This window comes from Triticum dicoccoides, chromosome 7B, assembly GCF_002162155.2.
Source record: "Triticum dicoccoides isolate Atlit2015 ecotype Zavitan chromosome 7B, WEW_v2.0, whole genome shotgun sequence".
Lineage (NCBI taxonomy): Eukaryota > Viridiplantae > Streptophyta > Magnoliopsida > Poales > Poaceae > Triticum > Triticum dicoccoides.
The window spans coordinates 757,717,416-757,738,927 of NC_041393.1; the positions used below are offsets into that span (position 1 = coordinate 757,717,416).

The 21,512-nt window shown below is 47.6% G+C and overlaps 2 pseudogenes; both read left to right on the top strand.

Moving 5' to 3' along the window:
* Positions 1 to 873: 873 nt before the first annotated feature.
* LOC119339699 lies at positions 874 to 3,614 on the top strand (annotated as a pseudogene).
* Positions 3,615 to 7,417: 3,803 nt separating this feature from the next.
* Positions 7,418 to 21,512, top strand: part of LOC119339700 — a 15,715-nt pseudogene continuing 1,620 nt past the window's right edge.

A 21,512-nucleotide genomic window follows, 5' to 3' on the forward strand; every position in this document is an offset into this window, starting at 1 on the left:
TTCTTCCTAAGAAACGAGAGGGGTAGATGGCCGGCGTGGGCGCCGGGACGGGAGCGTTGGGGGGCGTCGTCAGGAAGCTCGGCACCTTGCTGGGCGACTTGTACACAAAGTTTTACGTGCTATCTTTTGTAAACAAGTTATAAAATAAAAAATAATGCGGGAACAAAATCACAAATTTGATATAGAGTAGATTAAAAGGCTACCGACGCCCACATAGGATTCTCAGGAGATGACGATTTATAAGCTGTTCATCGCAATCTTTAGTCATTCGGGTACCTGATTGATCCGATTGGACCTACTTGGCAGCCTCCTCCGATAGGCTTCTTAGCAATTACGGATGCATTGCTATTTGCTAGACAGGACGTGTCCCATTGCCACGCGCATGCACTGCAACCTGACTTAAACCCAGCGACTTATAAGTCATGCTTGTTTGGTTGTCACCTGACTTATAAGTCAGCTGACACACCTTTCCACACCAATCAACATCATGCAGGTGATGAAACCCACGTAAAAGAGGGTGACTTATAAGTTTTAAGTTGGGGTAGAGCAACTTATGACTTATAAGTTGGGGTGACTTATAAGTCGGGTCTGTTTGGCAAAATAAGTCATTTTTTTCACTTTTCGACTTATAAGTTGGTAACTTATTTGGAACCAAACAGACCCTCAAGTCCCACTCCACTCCACTCGGTAGCAGCTCCAAGCACTCGCACCACGCTCCTCCATTGTTGACCGTCGGCGCCTCACTCTGCTCAAAGCCTCAAACAGTCAAGCTCTGCTCACCACCATTACTCATCCATCCATCAAACACCAGGAGCCATGGCGCCCGTGTAGCGACTGCTGCTTCTTCTTCTTCTGAAGGGGGGAAAGGCGGAGATGGTGGGCGTGGGCGTCGGGACGGGGGCGCTGGGCTCCGTCATCGGCAAGCTCGGCACCTTGCTGGGCGATGAGTACAAGATGCTCAAGCGGGTGCGCAAGGACATCGCCTTCCTCGAGCGCGAGCTCCGCCGGATGCAGATCCTGGTCAACGTGCTGGCGACATGGAGATGGAGGGGCTCGACGCCCTGGCCAAGGACTGGAAGGGCAGCATGCGCGACCTCAGCTACGACATGGAGGAGTGCCTCGACCGCTTCATGCAATGCATCGGCGACGGCGACGCCAACCGCAGCTTCCCCAAGAAGGCCGCGCGCTGGCTCAAGGCCCTGTTCGTGCGCCATGGCATCGGCACCCAGATCAAGGTGCTCAAGGCCCGCGTCGCCGAGGAGGGTGAGCGGCGGCAGAGGCTGAACCTCGACAACTACACCCCGGCAAAGAATGTGGCGATAGATCCCAGGCTCGCTGCTTTTCACGGGGTGGCCAAGGGATTGGTGGCCATTGACGGCCGCAGAGATGAGGTTGTTTCTTTGCTGAAAGAGGAGAGTGTGGAGCTGAAGGTGGTGGTTATTGTTGGAGGTGGGGGATTGGGGAAAACCACACTTGCCATGGAAACCTATCGCAAGATGGGAGAGCACTTCGAGTGCCGAGCTTCTGTGTCGGTGTCGCGCACCCCTGATCTAGAGACGCTCTTGAAAGATGTCCTGTCTCAAATAGATGGAGATGCCCAGTCAGAGAGATGGAAGAAAGACCAACTAATTCGTCGGATCCAAAGTACCTTGAGAGGTATAGTTTCTTCATTCATACTTGATGATAGTAATTTTTTGCAGATACAACCGCAAAGTAGTGGAAGAAAGACACAAAGTGGCGAAGTCATGTTGTTCTAACTCCGGTGATCAGCTCTATCAAATGCCACCTCTGAATGATGTTGATTCCCGAAGACTGTTCTTTAAGAGAATTTTCAACTCGGAGAACTCCTGCCCTACTCAACTAGAAGATGTTTCAGGCAGGATCTTAAAAAAAAGTGGTGGTGTGCCATTGGCTATAATTACCATTGTGAGTTTGCTATCCCATAAACCTCAAACTCCAGATGAATGGGAGAGACTCCAAGATTCCATTGGTGCTGGTCTTTCATATGAGAGTGATGGTGATGGAAATGATATGCGACATATATTGTTACTTAGTTACTGGGATCTTCCACACCACTTGAAGACTTGTTTGTTATACTTTTGTATATATCCAGAGGACGCGGAAATCTTGTGTGAAGAATTGAAATTGAAATGGATAGCTGAAGGGTTCATTGCAACAAAACGTGGAAATTTTTATCAAGAAGCGGATAGTTGTTTCAATGAACTTGTCAATAGAAGCATGATCCAGATAGTTGATGATGTTGACAGTTTGAAAAGAAATATTGTCAGGTTCATGATATGGTGCTTGACCTTATTATATCTCTGTTAGATGAAGAGAATTTTGCCACTGTTTTAAACGGTGTCTCCAATTCTTTGGCAAGCAAGATCCATCGGCTCTCCATACAATCTAGTGGGCTTGAACAGAAAGGGGCACTCCAAGCCATCACACGAAGCAAGCTACATGTTCGCTCACTAAATGTGTTTGAAGAAACAAAGCAGATGCCCCCACTTGAGGACTTTCAGTCTTTACGTGTGCTTGATATATGTGGGGACTATTGGTTGTGGGAAAACAAGCATATAAGAAATATTGGAAGTTTCTATCAACTGAGGTGTTTGAGAATTAAATCTGGAGGAATCACAAAGCTTCCTGAAGATATCGGAAAGCTACAGAATTTAGAGACTCTCGATTTGCGGGACTCTCGAATTAGAGAACTGCCATCAACTACAGCCCGACTACAGAATTTGGTGCGCCTATTTGTTTGCTGGAGATGTGTGTTGTCTGCAGATATGTTTGGGAGCATGCGAGCCCTGGAGGAAGTGTCAAATATTTGTAAAGTTGACAACCCTGAGAAGTTTTTGGAAGAGCTTGTGCATCTAACAAAATTGAGAAAGATCTCGGTGACTGGATTATGGACTGGATGCTATAGAGAAAGACTGGCGTCATCTCTGAAGGGGTTGGGCAATGACAGCCTTTAATATCTTTGTACTGGTGCAGAAATAGGAGAATATCTGTTCATGGATCCATGCTGCACCTTTCCGCACCTCCAAGATCTTATACTAGTGCTCCCCATGATGAGGGTTCCCAAGGGAATGGCCTGCCTAACCAGCATCCTCAAATTAGACATAGAAGTCACACTATTTGATGATGAAGGTCTCCATATTCTTATGGGTATGCCTTCTCTCGCCAATCTCAAGCTAGTGGTATGGGATCAGTCGGTTGGCATGCTGACTGTAAGTAATAACGGATTCAAGCTGCTAGAGGTGTTCCACTTCGACAACATTGGGGAAGAGAAAACAACGGGTATAAAATTTGCAGCAGGTGCTATGCCAACACTCCGTTGGCTCTATCTTCGCTTGCATGCCTATCCTTTTCCGTTCAGGAATAGTGACGGCGCTGACATGGGCCTCGAGCATCTTTCAAGCCTTGCTGAGATCAATGTCAAAACTAATTGTCATCGTGCAACCCTGCACGAAGTGGAGAGTCTGGAAGGTTTCGTTGAAAAAGCAATCGCTTTGCATCCCAACCATCACAATCTTCAGCTCCGTCTCAGTAGAATAAATGAAGAGATGAATATAACTATCAAGGAGAGGGCAGAGGACGAGGATGGCAGGTGACGGGTTGTAAGAGGTATACATGTTGGCCCGCTGGTGACTTTGATTCCTTTGCACTGCATCCTGTGATTTACTGATCTGCCCCCCTTTTCCTCCCAGCAGCGAGAAGAGCAAGTGATGCAATCAGCCGCCATATTTATGATTGCCATGTGTTGTTGTAGCCAGAACCTTCTGTTACATTGTTTGTAATAGGGTAGTTTGGTGCATCAGGTTTTCCGTCCCATGGTCTGTATTCGAGCACGAGTACAGACAGACAGTGGGTTTTCCTGATGTGCGTCAAACCCATAATCTACTTTCTTCTTCCGCTCTCGGACTTGTTACTATTTCCCCTTTTCAAGTTTCCCTTGCCTGTATCTGGACGATTTGAACTATTTATTTGAATCTTTTAAGTTATTTGGAAAGGGCACGGTTTTTATGTTTCAGCAATCAACTTAACTGAACCAGCTGTAGTTGCCTTTTTTTTCGAAAAGGGGGGACTCCCCAGCCTCTACATCAAAACGATGCATACGGCCACTTAGATAAATAAAATATGTTCAACAATGTCTTAGAGTCTTAAAACAAAAAAAGTCGAGCTCACATAGACCTCGACGCTAAAACAGAGAAAGGCCATAAAGCCACAACCGGCTGGCATAAAAAAAAATAGGAAAACTAATTGCCTATCCTATTACATGACCGCCATCCAAACCGGTTAAAGATATCCCACGCTACCATCTCCCACCGGACAGATCTAGTAACCAAACGCTCCATGGCCTCTGTCGGAGTGAGTAAGGACCACATACGGATCAGCGCCGTAGCACCGAATACAACCTGCAAAAAATGAATAGTAGTTATTCTGTTAAAAGCCAAATTATTTCTGCAGTTCCAAATTGCCCATAATAACGCACAAACTCCTACACAAATGTGTCTAGCTGTACTGGACTCTATCCCATCCAGCCACGTTCCAAATAACGACCCGACCGAACTCGGAGGAGTAATGTTAAAGGCAATTTGCACGGAGGGCCACAAAATTCTCGCCAACGGGCACTCAAAGAAGAGATGTTTAATGGTCTCATCCCGATCACAGAAACTACACCTAGTAGATCATGTCCAATTGTGCTTAACCAAGTTGTCCCTTGTTAGAATGACCTGTTTGTGAACAAACCACATAAACACTTTAATTTTCAAAGGAACTTTGACGCTCCAAACATATTTGGAGCTAGGAATGACACTCGAGTTAATAACATCGATGTACATCGACTTAACGGTAAATTGTCCAGACCTAGTAAGGTTCCAACACAACTGATCGGGCTGATGATGTAGCTGGACTTCCATCAGTCTACGCACCAGATGAAGCCAAGCTTCCCATCTATCACCAACAAGCACCCTCCTAAACTGGGTATTGAGGGGAATGGACTGCATAATCGTTGCCACTAGTGCATCACGGCGATGGACAATACGATACAGAGTTGGGTACTGTAATGCCAATGGTGTATCACCAAGCCAAGTGTCCTCCGAGAAGCGAGTATCGTTGCCATATCCGACAATAAACTTTGTTCTATGAAAGAAGGCTGCCTTAACTCTCATAAGCCCCTTCCAAAACGGCGAATCAGTTGGTCTCACTGTCACCTGTGACAAAGTTTTGGATTGCAGATACTTGCTACGGAGAATCTGTGCCCAAGTCGCATCAGTCTCAACTGATAGCTTATATAGCCACTTACTAAGTAGGCATCTGTTCTTGACCTCAAGATTCTCGATACCCAACCCCCCTTGATCCTTAGGACGACAAATAACATCCCACTTGGCGAGTCTACACTTTCTCTTAAGATCATCACTCTGCCAAAAAAATCTTGATCGATAGAAGTCCAGCCTTTTCCTAACCCCAACTGTAACCTCAAAGAAAGATAGTAGGAACATCGGCATACTTATGAGCACCGAATTAATAAGAATTAACCGGCCTCCATAAGACATAAGTTTGCCCTTCCAGTAACTAAGTTTTGAACCAATCTTCGATGCATTTCCACTCTCTGTTCGTGAGCTTACGATGATGAATGGGTATACCTAGGTAAGTAAAAGGTAAAGCCCCTAATTCACATCCAAACAATTGCCTATAAGCCTCTTGTTCCTCCTTGGCTCTACCAAAGTAGAACAACTCGCTTTTATGAAAGTTAATCTTTAAACCGGACAATTGTTCAAATAAACACAACACCAGCTTCATGTTTCTCGCTTTTGCCAAGTCATGCTCCATAAAGATGATTGTATCATCAGCGTACTGCAAAATGGACACATCCCCATCAACTAGGTTAGGCACCAAGCCACCTACCTGACCGGCCTCCTTTGCCCTGCCTATGAGAATTGCCAACATGTCAACCACAATGTTGAACAAAATAGGGGACATTGAATCTCCTTGCCTCAGTCCTTTGTGTGTCTGGAAATAATGCTCTATATCATCATTTACTTTAATTCCAACACTACCTTTTTGCGTAAAGGATTCTACCTGGCGTCGCCAAGCCTCATCAAAACCCTTCATGCGTAAGGCCTGTTGAAGGAATGGCCATTTGACTTTGTCATACGCTTTTTCGAAATCCACTTTGAACACAACCCCATCCAGCTTTTTCGTGTGGATTTCATGGAGCGTTTCATGAAGGACCACAACCCCCTCAAGGATGTTCCTGTCCGGCATGAAAGCAGTTTTGGTAGGCTGTACAACAACATGCGCGATCTGTGTGAGCCTATTGGTCCCGACCTTGGTGAAAATTTTCAAACTAACATTAAGAAGACAGATAGGCCTGAATTGCTCAATTCTCACAACCTCTGTTTTCTTAGGAAGAAGGGTGATCGTTCCAAAATTTAGTTGAAAAAGATGAAGCTGTCCAGCAAACAGATCATTGAACAAAGGCAACAAATCCCCTTTTAAAGATGAAGCTGTAGTTGCCTGGAAATGGCTAGATTCAAATCTCTGAATTTCAGGAGCACCATGGTCAACTGCTTCAGTTTGTTTATACTAGCTGAACTGTTTGATGTATATATGGATGTTGCAATGATATTCGATTGGTAGTTTGGTACTCTAGCTGGGAAGGCCCGCGGACGGTTCCAGTGGTCCTGATAATGGTGAATGTGAATTGCCCGGGGAGTGGCGAGCCAACTAAAGCTATATTGTTGCCTAGCTGTACATAAGCATGGGTGTTTAAGTATCAGGCTCAGGCCGATTGATTTAGTCAGTACCTGATCGCAAGCACCCGGATGGTGCGGGGGTGGCGGCGGCCCGGCGTGGCCGGCGATCTGGATGCAGTGGGGCAGGTGGCTCGCTGGTCTGCGGAGATCCAGGGGCATCATCGTCTCCAACTCGACCTGCTTCGGTTCATGCTAGATCCGGTACAGGGAGACTGTCGTCATCTCCCGGTGTTGGCTACTTGGATCTGACGGCGACGGCTGGACCCTTGGTCTAGTCTTTGACAGAGAAGGCGGCGGTCCATGCACAAGAAGCGGATGGAGTTCTTCGAACATATCTGGGTGAAAACCTGCTCTTGGCTAGATGCCAAAGCCGGCAGTGGCGGCGCTCTACGGTGTCGTTCCCTTCTTGAAGGCATCGCCTTGGAGAAGTTCTAGACTATGATCCGCTACCTCCGGAGGAAACCCTAGATCAATAGACCAGAAGACGCGAGACGTTTGTGTCGTTTTCCCCTTGTGGGCATCTTTCTTGGAGGTGTACGCGGGCTCGAGGGACCAGTGGACGACGTCTTTGGTGAAGCGGTGCTTCATCATGCACATTGACGGTGACAGATCTCGATGGCATGGCGCTCTGAAGATTAGGATTCTGATGTGGGATGATGGACTCGTGCAGGAGGGTGACGCTGTCTGCAGTCGTGGTGGCGTCGACGGTACCTAGACCGGGCAAGGTAGATGCAGCAGTACAACTCTGAAGATAGATTGGTGGCAGGTGGCTGCGGCGGCCTCATACTCGGCAGGCGTCTTAAAAATATGTGGTGGTATGCCATTGGCTATAATTACTCTTGCGAGTTTGCTGGCCAATAAACCTCCAAGCGCAGCTGAATGGGAGAGACTCCAAGATTGCATTGGTGCTGGTCTTTCATATGAGAGTGATTATGGCGGAAAGGGTATGGCACATATATTGTTAGTTAGTTATTGGGATCTCCCACACTAGTTGAAGACCTGTTTGTTGTACTTATGTATATATCCAGAGGATGTGGAAATCTCATGTCAAGAACTGAAATGGAAACGGATAGCCGAAGGGTTTATTGCTACAAAGCAGGGGAATTTGTATCAAGAAGCAGAGAGTTGTTTTAATGAACTTGTCAATAGAAGCATGATCCAGATAGTTGATGTTGACAGTTTTGAAGAAACATTTTGTCAGGTTCATGATATGGTGCTTGACCTTATAATTTCTCGCTCAGCTGAAGAGAATTTTGCCACTGTTTTAAACGGTGTCTGCAATTCGTTGCCAACCAAGATCTGTCGACTCTCCCTGCAGTCTAGTGGGCTTGAACAGAAAGGGACAATCCAAGCCATCACAAGAAGCAAGTTACATGTTCGCTCATTGAATGTGTTTGGAGAAACAAAGGAGATACCCCCACTTGTGGACTTCCTGTCCTTGCGTGTGTTAGATATATCCAGGGATTATTTGTTGTGGGAAAACAAGCATATAATAAGACTAGGAAGTTTCTACCAACTTAGGTATTTGAGGATACACGGACTAAGAATAGGAATCACAGAGCTTCCTGCAAATATTGGAAAGCTACAGAACTTAGAGACTTTGGATTTGCGGGGCAATGATAGTTCAACTTTTAAACTGCCATCAACAATAGCCCGGCTACAGAAACTGGTGCGCCTATTCATTGACAACCGTGACTTTGTGTTTTCTGCTGATATGTTTGGGAGCATGCGAGCACTGGAGGAAGTGTCGGATATCCTGAAGTTGACAACCCTAAGAAATTTTTGGAAGAGCTTGGTCATCTAACAAAATTGAGAAAGATCTCGATGAGTTGGTTAGGGATGCGGTGGTATGGGGATTTGGGATGCTATAGAGAAAGACCGGGCTCATCTCTAAATAAGTTGGGTAAATATAGTATTCAGTATCTTCATACTAACGGAGATATGGGAAACATTTTATTCAGGGCTCCATGCTGCACCTTTCCGCACCTCCAACATCATAAACTAGTGTATTCGATGGAAAGGGTTCCCAAGGGAATGGCCTCCCTAACCAACATCTTGAAATTGGAGATAGAAGTCAAACTATTTGATGAGGAAGGTCTCCACATTCTCATGAGTATGCCTTCTCTGGCCTATCTTCTGCTAAGGGTAGGATTCATATATATGAGCCCCCTGATTATTAGCAATAACGGATTCAAGCTCCTAGAGGTGTTCCACTGCCACATATCATGCGGAGAAGTGGGGATAGAATTTGCAGCAGGTGCTATGCCAGCACTCCGACGGCACCATCTTTTCTGGCACGCACTGTTTGTTACGTTGAGGTCTAGTGATGGTGCTGGCATGGGCATCCAGCATCTTTCAAGCCTTGCGCAACTCCAGATCGAAATTGATTGTACTAGTGCAACCCTGGAGGAGGTGGAGGCCCTGGAGGGTCGCGTTGATACAAGCGAGAATCAGTTTGAGGGAATACGCCTCTCAAGGGGCAATCGGCTCATATATTTATAGCATGATTACAAGTCTTGGAGACCAAGAAAGAATCCTATACGTGTATATGTACAACCGTATACAAACGGAATACACGTGAATAGCTATACAAAATCATACTTTAACATCCCCCCGCAGTTTGTGCGTCGGTCGAACGCATAAACTGTACCGAAAATCCTCGAAGAGGTGAGATGGCAACCCCTTCGTCATGATATCGGCAAACTGTTGTGAAGACGGCACGTGAAGAACCCGAATCTGACCGAGAGACACCTTCTCACGAACAAAGTGAATGTCGATCTCGATGTGCTTCGTGCGGCGATGTTGGACCGGGTTGCAGGCCATATAGACATCACTGACGTTATCGCAGAAGACAACAGTCGCAGACGGGAGAGGACGATGAAGCTCGAGAAGAAGCTGACGAAGCCAGCAGCACTCCGCCACGGCATGAGCCACGACTCTGTACTCTGCCTCGGCACTGGAGCGAGACACTGTGTCCTGGCGTTTGGATGACCAGGACACCAGGTTGTCGCCGAGATAGACACAGTAGCCAGAGGTGGAGCGTCGGGTGTCGGGGCAGCCGGCCCAATCGGCGTCGGAGTAGGCGGTGAGCGAGGAGGCCGGCGTGGAGTGAAGCTGAAGACCGAGGTCAAGAGTGCCACGAACATATCGAAGTATCCGCTTGACGAGGTTGAGATGTGGCTCCCGAGGGGCGTGCATGTAGAGGCACGCTTGCTGCACGACATGAGCAATGTCGGGATGGGTGAGCGTCAGGTACTGAAGCGCGTCGGCAAAACTCCGGTACTCAGTAGCATCAGTGACGAGGGGACCCTCATCAGCAAGCTTGCAACATGTGTCGATGGGCGTCACACACGGGTTGCAGTCCATCATACTGGTGCGCTGAAGAAGGTCGATGGCGTACTGGCGCTGCGAGAGAAGCATCCCCGAAGTAGGGCGAGAGACCGAGATCCCGAGGAAGTAAGACAAATCCCCGAGATCGGTCATGGAGAACTCGCGGTGGAGCTGGTCGGTGATGTGTTGGAGAAGCCCGACGCTGGAGGCGGTGAGGATGATGTCATCGACGTAGAGAAGCAGGTAGGCCATCTCGGTACCGTGCCGAAACACGAACAGAGACACGTCGCTCTGGGAAGCCACGAACCCAAGACGATGAGCATGATGAGTGAACCGTTGGTACCACGCGCGAGGCGCCTGCTTAAGCCCATAGAGGGACTTGTGGAGCAGGCAGACATGCTGAGGCCGCGTGGGGTCGATGAAGCCGGGCGGCTGCTCACAGTGAACCACCTCATCAAGATCGCCATGGAGGAAGGCGTTCTTGACATCCAGCTGGTGAACCGGCCACCCATGGGAGACGGCAATGCTGAGTACAACGCAGATTGTAGCCGGTTTGACAACAGGACTAAAAGTCTCGTCGTAGTCAATACCAGGCTGCTGAGAGAATCCGCAGACCACCCACCTGGCCTTGTATCGGGCAAGACCACCATCAGCGCCAAACTTGTTCTTGAAGATCCATTTGCCTGAAACAATGTTAGCACCAACCGGGCGAGGAACCAGAGACCAAGTGCGGTTCTGAATGAGAGCAGCGTACTCCTCGGTCATAGCTGTTGGGGAACGTAGCAGAAATTCAAAATTTTCCTACGTGTCACCAAGATCTATCTATGAAGAAACCAGCAACGAGGGGAAGGAGAGTGCATCTACATACCCTTGTAGATCGCTAAGCGGAAGCATTCAAGAGAACGGGGTTGAAGGAGTCGTACTCGTCGTGATCCAAATCACCGAAGATCCTAGTGCCGAACGGACGACACCTCCGCGTTCAACACACGTACAACCCGGTGACGTCTCCCATGCCTTGATCCAGCAAGGAGAGAGGGAGAGGTTGAGGAAGACTCCATCCAGCAGCAGCACAATGGCATGGTAGTGGTGGAGGAGCGAGGCAATCCTGCAGGGCTTCGCCAAGCACCTGCGGGAGAGGAGGAGGTGTCACGGGAGGGAGGGAGGCGCCAGGGCTTCAGGTGCGGCTGCCCTTCCCTCCCCTCCCTTTATATAGGGGCAAGGGAGACGGGGGAGGTGCAGCCTTGCCCCTTCCTCCAAGGAAGGGGTGCGGCCAAGGGGGGGAGGAGTCCATCCTCCCCAAGGCACCTCGGAGGTGCCTTCCCCTTTGAGGACTCTCCTCCTTTTCTTATATCTTGGCGCATGGGCCTCTTGGGGCTGGTGCCCTTGGCCCATATAGGCCAAGGTGCACCCCCTACAGCCCATGTGGCCCCCCGGGGCAGGTGGACCCCCCTGGTGGACCCCCGGACCCCTTTCGGCACTCCCGGTACAATACCGATAAAGTGCGAAACTTTTCCGGCGACCAAAATAAGACTTCCCATATATAAATCTTTACCTCCGGACCATTCCGGAACTCCTCGTGACGTCCGGGATCTCATCCGGGACTCCGAACAATATTCGGTAACCACATACAAACTTCCTTTATAACCCTAGCGTCATCGAACCTTAAGTGTGTAGACCCTACGGGTTCGGGAACCATGCAGACATGACCGAGACAACTCTCCGGCCAATAACCAACAGCGGGATCTGGATACCCATGTTGGCTCCCACATGTTCCACGATGATCTCATCGGATGAACCACGATGTCAAGGACTCAATCAATCCCGTATACAATTCCCTTTGTCTAGCGGTATTGTACTTGCCCGAGATTCGATCGTCGGTATGCCGATACCTTGTTCAATCTCGTTACCGGCAAGTCTCTTTACTCGTTCCGTAACACATCATCCCGTGATAAACCCCTTGGTCACATTATGCACATTATGATGATGTCCTACCGAGTGGGCCCAGAGATACCTCTCCGTTTACATGGAGTGACAAATCCCAGTCTCGATTCGTGCCAACCCAACAGACACTTTCGGAGATACCTGTAGTGCACCTTTATAGCCACCCAGTTAAGTTGTGACGTTTGGTACACCCAAAGCATTCCTACGGTATCCGGGAGTTGCACAATCTCATGGTCTAAGGAAAAGATACTTGACATTAGAAAAGCTTTAGCATACGAACTACACGATCTTTGTGCTAGGCTTAGGATTGGGTCTTGTCCATCACATCATTCTCCTAATGATGTGATCCCGTTATCAACGACATCCAATGTCCATAGCCAGGAAACCATGACTATCTGTTGATCACAACGAGCTAGTCAACTAGAGTCTCACTAGGGACATATTGTGGTCTATGTATTCACACGTATATTACGATTTCCGGATAATACAGTTATAGCATGAATAAAAGAATATTATCATGAACAAAGAAATATAATAATAACACTTTTATTATTGCCTCTAGGGCATATTTCCAACAGTCTCCCACTTGCACTAGAGTCAATAATCTAGTTCACATCACCATGTGATTAACACTGACAGGTCACATCACCATGTGACCAACATCCAAAGAGTTTACTAGTGTCATTAAACTAGTTCACATCATCATGTGATTTAAGACTCAATGTGTTCTGGGGTTTGATCATGTTTTGCTTGTGAGAGAGGTTTTAGTCAATGGATCTGCAACATTCAGATCCGTATGTACTTCGCAATTCTCTATGTCATATTGTAAATGCTGCTTCCGCGCTCCACTTGGAGCTATTCCAAATGGTTGCCCCACTATACGTATCCGGTTTGCTACTCAGAGTCACTCGGATAGGTGTTAAAGCTTGCATCGACGTAACCCTTTACGCCGAACTCTTTATCACCTCCATAATCGAGAAACATGTCCTTATTTACTCCAAGGACAATTTTGACCGCTGTCCAATGATCCGTTCCTGGATCATTCTTGTACCCCTTGACTGACTCATGGCAAGGCACACTTCCGGTGCGGTACACAGCATAGCATACTATAGAGCCTACGTCTGAAGCATAGGGGACGACCTTCGTCCTTTCTCTCTCTTCTGCCGTGGTCGAGCTTTAACTCTTAAATTCATACCTTACTACTCAGGCAAGAACTCCTTCTTTGACTGATCCATCTTGAACACCTTCAAGATCATGTCAAGGTATGTGCTCATTTGAAAGTACCATTAAGCGTTTTTGATCTATCCTCATAGATCTTGATGCTCAATGTTCAAGTAGCTTAATCCAGGTTTTCTATTGAAAAACACCTTTCAAATAACCCTATATGCTTTCCATCATTTCTGATCAACAATATGTTAACAACATATACTTATCAGAAATTCTATAGTGCTCCCACTCACTTCTTTGGAAATACAAGTTTCTCATGAACTTTGTATAAACCCAAAATCTTTGATCATCTCATCAAAGCGCACATTCCAACTCTGAGATGCTTACTCCAGTCCTTAGAAGGATCGCTGGAGCCAGCATACCTTTTAGCATCCTTAGGATCGACAAAACCTTTCTGATTGTATCACATACAACCTTTCCTTACGAAAACTGGTAAGGAAACTCGTTTTGACATCCATTTGCCAGATTTCATAAATGCAGCTAATGCTAACATGATTCCGACGGACTTAAGCATCGCTACGGATGAGAAAATCTCATCGTAGTCAACTCCTTGAACTTGTGAAAAAACTCTTTGCCACAAGTCGAGCTTCATAGACGGTGACATTACCGTCCACGTCCGTCTTCTTCTTAAAGATCCATTTATCTCAATGGCTTGCCGATCATTGGGCAAGTCCACCAAAGTCCATGCTTTGTTCTGATACATGGATCCTATCTCGGATCTCATGGCTTCTAACCATTTGTCGGAATTTGGGCCCACCATCGCTTCTTCATAGCTCGTAGGTTCATTGTTGTCTAGCAACATGACCTTCAAGACAGGGTCACCGTACCACTCCGAAGCAGTACGCGTCCTTGTCGTCCTACGAGGTACGGTAGTGACTTGATCCGAAACTTCATGATCACTATCATAAGCTTCCACTTCAATTGGTGTAGGTGCCACAGGAACAACTTCTTGTGCCCTGATACACACTAGTTGAAGTGATGGTTCAATAACCTCATCAAGTCTCCACCATCCTCCCACTCAACTTTTCGAGACGAACTTTTCCTCGAGAAAGGACCCGATTCAAGAAACGATCCCTATTGCTTTCGGATCTGAAGTAGGAGATATACCCAACTGTTTTGGGTGTCCTATGAAGATGCATTTTATCAGCTTTGGGTTCGAGCTTATCAACCTGAAACCTTTTTTCACATAAGCGTCGCAACCCCAAACCTTTAAGAAACGACAACTTAGGTTTCTCTAAACCATGGTGTCATCTCAAAGGAATTACGTGGTACCCTATTAAAGTGAGTGCGGTTGTCTCTAATGCCTAACCCACGAACGATAGTGGTAATTTGATAAGAGACATCATGGTACGCACCGTATCCAATAGGGTGCAACTATGATGTTCGGACACACCATCACACTATGGTGTTCCAGGCGGTATTAATTGTGAAACAATTTCCACAATGTCTTAATTGCGTGCCAAAGCTCGTAACTCAGATACTCATCTCTATGATCATATCATAGACATTTTATCCTCTTGTCACGATGATCTTCAACTTCACTCTGAGATTACTTGAATAATTCAGACTTGTGTTTCATCAAATAAATATACTCAGTATCTACTCAAATCATCCGTGAAGTAAGAACATAATGATATCCACTGCGTGCCTTAGCACTCATTGGACTGCACACATCAAATGTATTACTTCCAACAAGTTGCTTTCTTGTTCCATCTTACTGAAACCGAGGCTTTTCAGTCATCTTGCCCATGTGGTATGATTTGCATATCTCAAGTGATTCAAAATCAAGTGAGTCCAAACGATCCTTCTGCATGGAGTTTCTTCATGCATATACACCAATAGACATGGTTCGCATGTCTCAAACTATTCAAAACGAGTAAGTCCAAAGATCCATCAGCATGGAGCTTCTTCATGCGTTTTATACCAATATGACTTACATGGCAGTGCCACAAGTAAGTGGTACTATCATTACTATCTTATATCTTTTGGCATGAAAATGTGTATCACTACGATCGAGATTCAATAAACCACTCCTTTAGGTGCAAGACCATTGAAGGTATTATTCAAATAAATAGAGTAACCATTATTCTCCTTAAATGAATAACCGTATTGCGATGGACATAATCCAATCATGTCTATGCTCAACGCAAACACCAAATGACAATTATTCAGGTTTAATATTAATCTTGATGGTAGAGGGAGCGTGCGATGTTTGATCACATCAAACTTGGAAACACTTCCAACACATATCGTCAACTCACCTTTAGCTAGTCTCCGTTTATTCCGTAGCCCTTTTATTTTGAGTTACTAACACTTAGCAACCGAACCGGTATCTTAATACCCTGGTGCTACTAGGAGTACTTAGTAAAATACACATTAACATAATGTATATCCAATATACTTCTATCGACCTTGCCAGCCTTCTCATCTACCAAGTATCTAGGGTAATTCCGCTCCAGTGGTTGTTCCCCTTATTACAGAAGCACTCAGTCTCGGGTTTGGGTTCAACCTTGGGTTTTCTTCACTAGAGCAGCAGCTGATTTGCCGTTTCATGAAGTATCCCTTCTTGCCCTTGCCCTTCTTGAAACTAGTGGTTTCACCAACCATCAACAATTGATGCTCCTTCTTGATTTCTACTTTCGTGGTGTCAAACATCACGAATATTTCAAGGATCATCATATCTATCCCTGATATGTTATAGTTCATCACGAAGCTCTAGCAGCTTGGTGGCAATGACTCTGGAGAAACATCACTATCTCATCTGGAAGATCAACTCCCACTCGATTCAAGTGATTGTTGCACTCAGACAATCTGAGCACAAGCTCAACGATTGAGCTTTTCTCCCTGAGTTTGCAGGCTAAGAAAATCGTCGGAGGTCTTATACCTCTTGACGTGGGCACGAGCCTGAAATCCCAATTTCAGCCCTCGAAACATCTCATATGTTCCGCGACGTTTCGAAAACGTCTTTGGTGCCTCTACTTAAACCGTTTAACTGAACTATCACGTAGTTATCAAAACGTGTATGTCCGATGTTCTCAACATCCACAAACGACGTTTGGGGTTCAGCACACTGAGCGGTGCATTAAGGACATAAGCTTTCTACTGTCCGCATAATCGCTACTTTCAACTTTCAACTATATTTTCTCTAGGAACATATCTAAACAGTGGAACTAAAGCGCGAGCTTACGACATAATTTGCAAAGATCTTTTGACTATGTTCAGGATAATTAAGTTCATCTTATGAACTCTCACTCAGATAGACATCCCTCTAGTCATCTAAGTGATTAGATGATCCGAGTCAACTAGGCCGTGTCCGATCATCACGTGAGACGGACTAGTCATCATCGGTGAACATCGTCATGTTGATCGTATCTACTATACGACACATGCTCGACCTTTCGGTCTCTTGTGTTCCGAGGCCATGTCTGTACATGCTAGGCTCGTCAAGTTAACCTAAGTGTTTCGCGTGTGTAAGTCTGTCTTACACCCGTTGTATGTGAACGTAAGAATCTATCACACCCGATCATCACGTGGTGCTTCGAAACGACGAACTTTCGCAACGGTGCATAGTTAGGGGGAACACTTTCTTGAAATTTTAATGAGGGATCATCTTATTTACTACCGTCGTTCTAAGCAAATAAGATGTATAAACATGATAAACATCACATGCAATCAAAAAGTGACATGATATGGCCAATATCATTTTGCTCCTTTTGATCTCCATCTTCGGGGCTCCATGATCATCATCGTCACCGGCATGACACCATGATCTCCATCATCATGATCTCCATCATCGTGTCTCCATGAAGTTGTCTCGCCAACTATTACTTCTACTACTATGGCTACCGGTTAGCAATAAAGTAAAGTAATTACATGGCGTTGTTCAATGACACGCAGGTCATACAATAAATAAAGACAACTCCTATGGCTCTTGTCGGTTGTCATACTCATTGACATGCAAGTCGTGATTCCTATTACAAGAACATGATCAATCTCATACATCACATATATTCATCATATTCTTCTTGGCCATATCACATCACATAGCATACCCTGCAAAAACAAGTTAGACGTCCTCTAATTGTTGTTTGCATGTTTTACGTGGCTGCTATGGGTTTCTAGCAAGAATGTTTCTTACCTACGCAAAAACCACAATGTGATATGTCAATTGCTATTTACCCTTCATAAGGACCCTTTTCATCGAATCCGTTCCGACTAAAGTGGGAGAGACTGGCACTCGCTAGCCACCTTATGCACCAAGTGCATGTCAGTCGGTGGAACCTGTCTCACGTAAGAGTACGTGTAAGGTTGGTCCGGGCCGCTTCATCCCACAATACCGTCGAAACAAGATTGGACTACTAACGGTAAGCATATTGAACAAAATCAACACCCACAACTACTTTGTGTTCTACTCGTGCAAAGAATCTACGCAATAGACCTAGCTCATGATGCCACTGTTGGGGAACGTAGCAGAAATTCAAAATTTTCCTACGTGTCACCAAGATCTATCTATGGAGAAACCAGCAACGAGGGGAAGGAGAGTGCATCTACATACCCTTGTAGATTGCTAAGCGGAAGCGTTCAAGAGAACGGGGTTGAAGGAGTCGTACTCGTCGTGATCCAAATCACTGGAGATCCTAGTGCCGAACGGACGGCACCTCCGCGTTCAACACACGTACAGCCCGGTGACGTCTCCCATGCCTTGATCCAGCAAGGAGAGAGGGAGAGGTTGAGGAAGACTCCATCCAATAGCAGCACAATGGCGTGGTGGTGGTGGAGGAGCGTGGTAATCCTGCAGGGCTTCGCCAAGCACCTGCGAGAGAGGAGGAGGTGTCACGGGAGGGAGGGAGGCGCCAGGGCTTCAGGTGCGGCTGCCCTTCCCTCCCCTCCCTTTATATAGGGGCAAGGGAGAGGGGGGAGGCGCAGCCTTGCCCCTTCCTCCAAGGAAGGGGTGCGGCCAAGGGGGGGGGGAGGAGTCCATCCTCCCAAAGGCACCTCGGAGGTGCCTTCCCCTTTGAGGACTCTCCCCCTTTTCTTATATCTTGGCGCATGGGCCTCTTGGGGCTGGTGCCCTTGGTCCATATAGGCCAAGGCGCACCCCCTACAGCCCATGTGGCCCCCCGGGGCAGGTGGACCCCCTGGTGGACCCCCGGACCCCTTTCGGCACTCCCGGTACAATACCGATAAAGTGCGAAACTTTTCCGGCGACCAAAATAAGACTTCCCATATATAAATCTTTACCTCCGAACCATTCCGGAACTCCTTGTGACGTCCGGGATCTCATCCGGGACTCCGAACAACATCCGGTAACCACATACAAACTTCCTTTATAACCCTAGCGTCATCGAACCTTAAGTGTGTAGACCCTACGGGTTCGGGAACCATGCAGACATGACCGAGACAACTCTCCGGCCAATAACCAACAGCGGGATCTGGATACCCATGTTGGCTCCCACATGTTCCACGATGATCTCATCGGATGAACCACGATGTCAAGGACTCAATCAATCCCGTATACAATTCCCTTTGTCTAGCGGTATTGTACTTGCCCGAGATTCGATCGTCGGTATGCCGATACCTTGTTCAATCTCGTTACCGGCAAGTCTCTTTACTCGTTCCGTAACACATCATCCCGTGATCAACCCCTTGGTCACATTGTGCATATTATGATGATGTCCTACCGAGTGGGCCCAGAGATACCTCTCCGTTTACATGGAGTGACAAATCCCAGTCTCGATTCGTGCCAACCCAACAGACACTTTCGGAGATACCTGTAGTGCACCTTTATAGCCACCCAGTTACGTTGTGACGTTTGGTACACCCAAAGCATTCCTACGGTATCCGGGAGTTGCACAATCTCATGGTCTAAGGAAAAGATACTTGACATTAGAAAAGCTTTAGCATACGAACTACACGATCTTTGTGCTAGGCTTAGGATTGGGTCTTGTCCATCACATCATTCTCCTAATGATGTGATCCCGTTATCAACGACATCCAATGTCCATAGCCAGGAAACCATGACTATCTGTTGATCACAACGAGCTAGTCAACTAGAGGCTCACTAGGGACATATTGTGGTCTATGTATTCACACGTGTATTACGATTTCCGGATAATACAGTTATAGCATGAATAAAAGACTATTATCATGAACAAAGAAATATAATAATAACACTTTTATTATTGCCTCTAGGGCATATTTCCAACAGTAGCAGCACGCCAAAGAGGATCCTGAAGGGCGGAGCGATAAGTTTTTGGGATGGGAGAGATGACGGAGTGCTCGGCTGACAGATTGAGTTTGTCAATCGGCTGGACGATGCCACGCTTGGCGCGCGTGAGCATGGTATGAGTGTTGATGGCCGGAGCAGTGCTACTGCGGGAGCGCCGGGGAGGGGGAGGGGGTGGCGGTGGTGGTGGGGAAGGAGATGGGGCGGGAGACGCAGGCAGCGTAGGCGCGGGCGAGGCGGACTCGTCGACGAGGCGCGTGGGGGGAAGCCGGGCCATGCATGGTGGGCTGGGCCGGAGAGGCCGGCGCCATGCTGGGCTGGCCCGGTATGGTGTCGAGGACCACGGGGGTCGGGTGCGTGGCGGCTAGGTCGAGCAGAAAATTGAGATCGTCCGGGGATGCATCGGTGTGATCTGTGGCGAAGGGAAAGGTGTGTTCGTCAAAGATGACGTGATGGGAGATAATGACACGGCGCGATGACAAGTCGAGGCATCTGTAACCGCGATGGGAGGTGGGGTAACCGAGGAACACACATGCAGTGGAGCGTGGAGCGAGTTTGTGAGGTGCCGTGGCGGATTGGTTCGGATAGCACAAGCACCCAAAAACGCGAAGTTCGGAGAAGGAAGGTTTTTGTTGGTATAGTAGGGTATAAGGGATGCGGAATTGCAGGGCTTGGCTAGGACGGCGATTTAGGAGGAAGGTGGCGACAGAGAGAGCCTCGGCCCAATAGGAAGGAGGCATGAAAGCCTGGAAGAGAAGGGTGCGGGTTATGTCATTGAGGGTGCGGATAGCCCGCTCAGCCTTGCCATTTTGAGGAGAAGTATAGGGGCAAGACATGAGTAGGTGAATGCCATTGCGGGCAAGAAACTCGACAAAGGTGGAGTTAACAAACTCGGTGCCGTTGTCTGTTTGGAATGACACTACCAGTAGGTTGAATTGTGTGCGTGCATAGGCGACGAAGTTAACGAGAAGATCACATGTGTCGGATTTTCGGCGGAGTGGGTAGGTCCACATAAAATGAGAAAAATCATCAACAATGACCAAATAATATTTGAAGCCGGAGTTACTAGCAACGGGTGATGTCCACAAATCACAATGAAGTAATTGGAACGGAACAACACAAAAGGTGGATGATCTAGTAAACGGTAGACGCACGTGCTTGCCAAGTTGGCATGCATGACACACTTGAGTACTTTTATTACAGGGTATATCAAATTCTGAAGATAAATGTGACATAGAGTCACGACCCGGATGTACTAAGCGACGGTGCCATAGCTCCGATGAGGTGGTGGTGGCGATGAGTCCAAACGGCGAGGTGGTGGCATTGGTGTTGGCGGAGAACTCGTAGAGCGGACCGGGGCTACTGCAGCGAATAATCTCGCGTCGAGTGTGAAGATCCTTAATAGAAAAACCGCACGGGTCATATTCAACAGAAACCGAGTTATCAATGGTAAACTAACGAGTAGAAAGAAGATTTTTGATAATATCGGGAACAACTAGAACATTGTTGAGGTGGAAAGTGTGGCTAGGTGTGCGGAGAGTAATGTGGCCGGTGGCGGGAAGGGGATCGCCATTGCCAACGGTGACACGGAGTGGAGGGGGAGGGTAGGAGGAGGTGGAGAGTATACCAGGGTCGGAGACCATATGCGAGGTGGCGCCGGAGTCCATAACCCAGGCGCTTGGTGTAGTCGGGCCGGCGGCTGGTGAGCCGGCAGTGGCGTTCAGGGCGGCGACAAGGGCGGAGCAGTCCCATGCCGGGCCGGGCTTGTACGGCGCCGCAGGTGGAGGCGGGTTGGTGCCCCAGGCCTGACCGTGCAGCGGGGCCAGCTGGGTCGTGTAGGCCACCTGTCCTGGGGGCACCCAGGTGGACTGACGGGGCGGTGGCGCTGGTGCGGCAGGCTGCGGGGCCGGCCCAAGGAGGCCAGCGCCCCCGGCAGGAAGAGCCGAGGCAGCGGAGGGGCGCCAAGTGGCCTGCATCTGCTGGGCCTGGCCGGTGTACGGGTTGAAGCAGATCCACGGGCCAGGTGC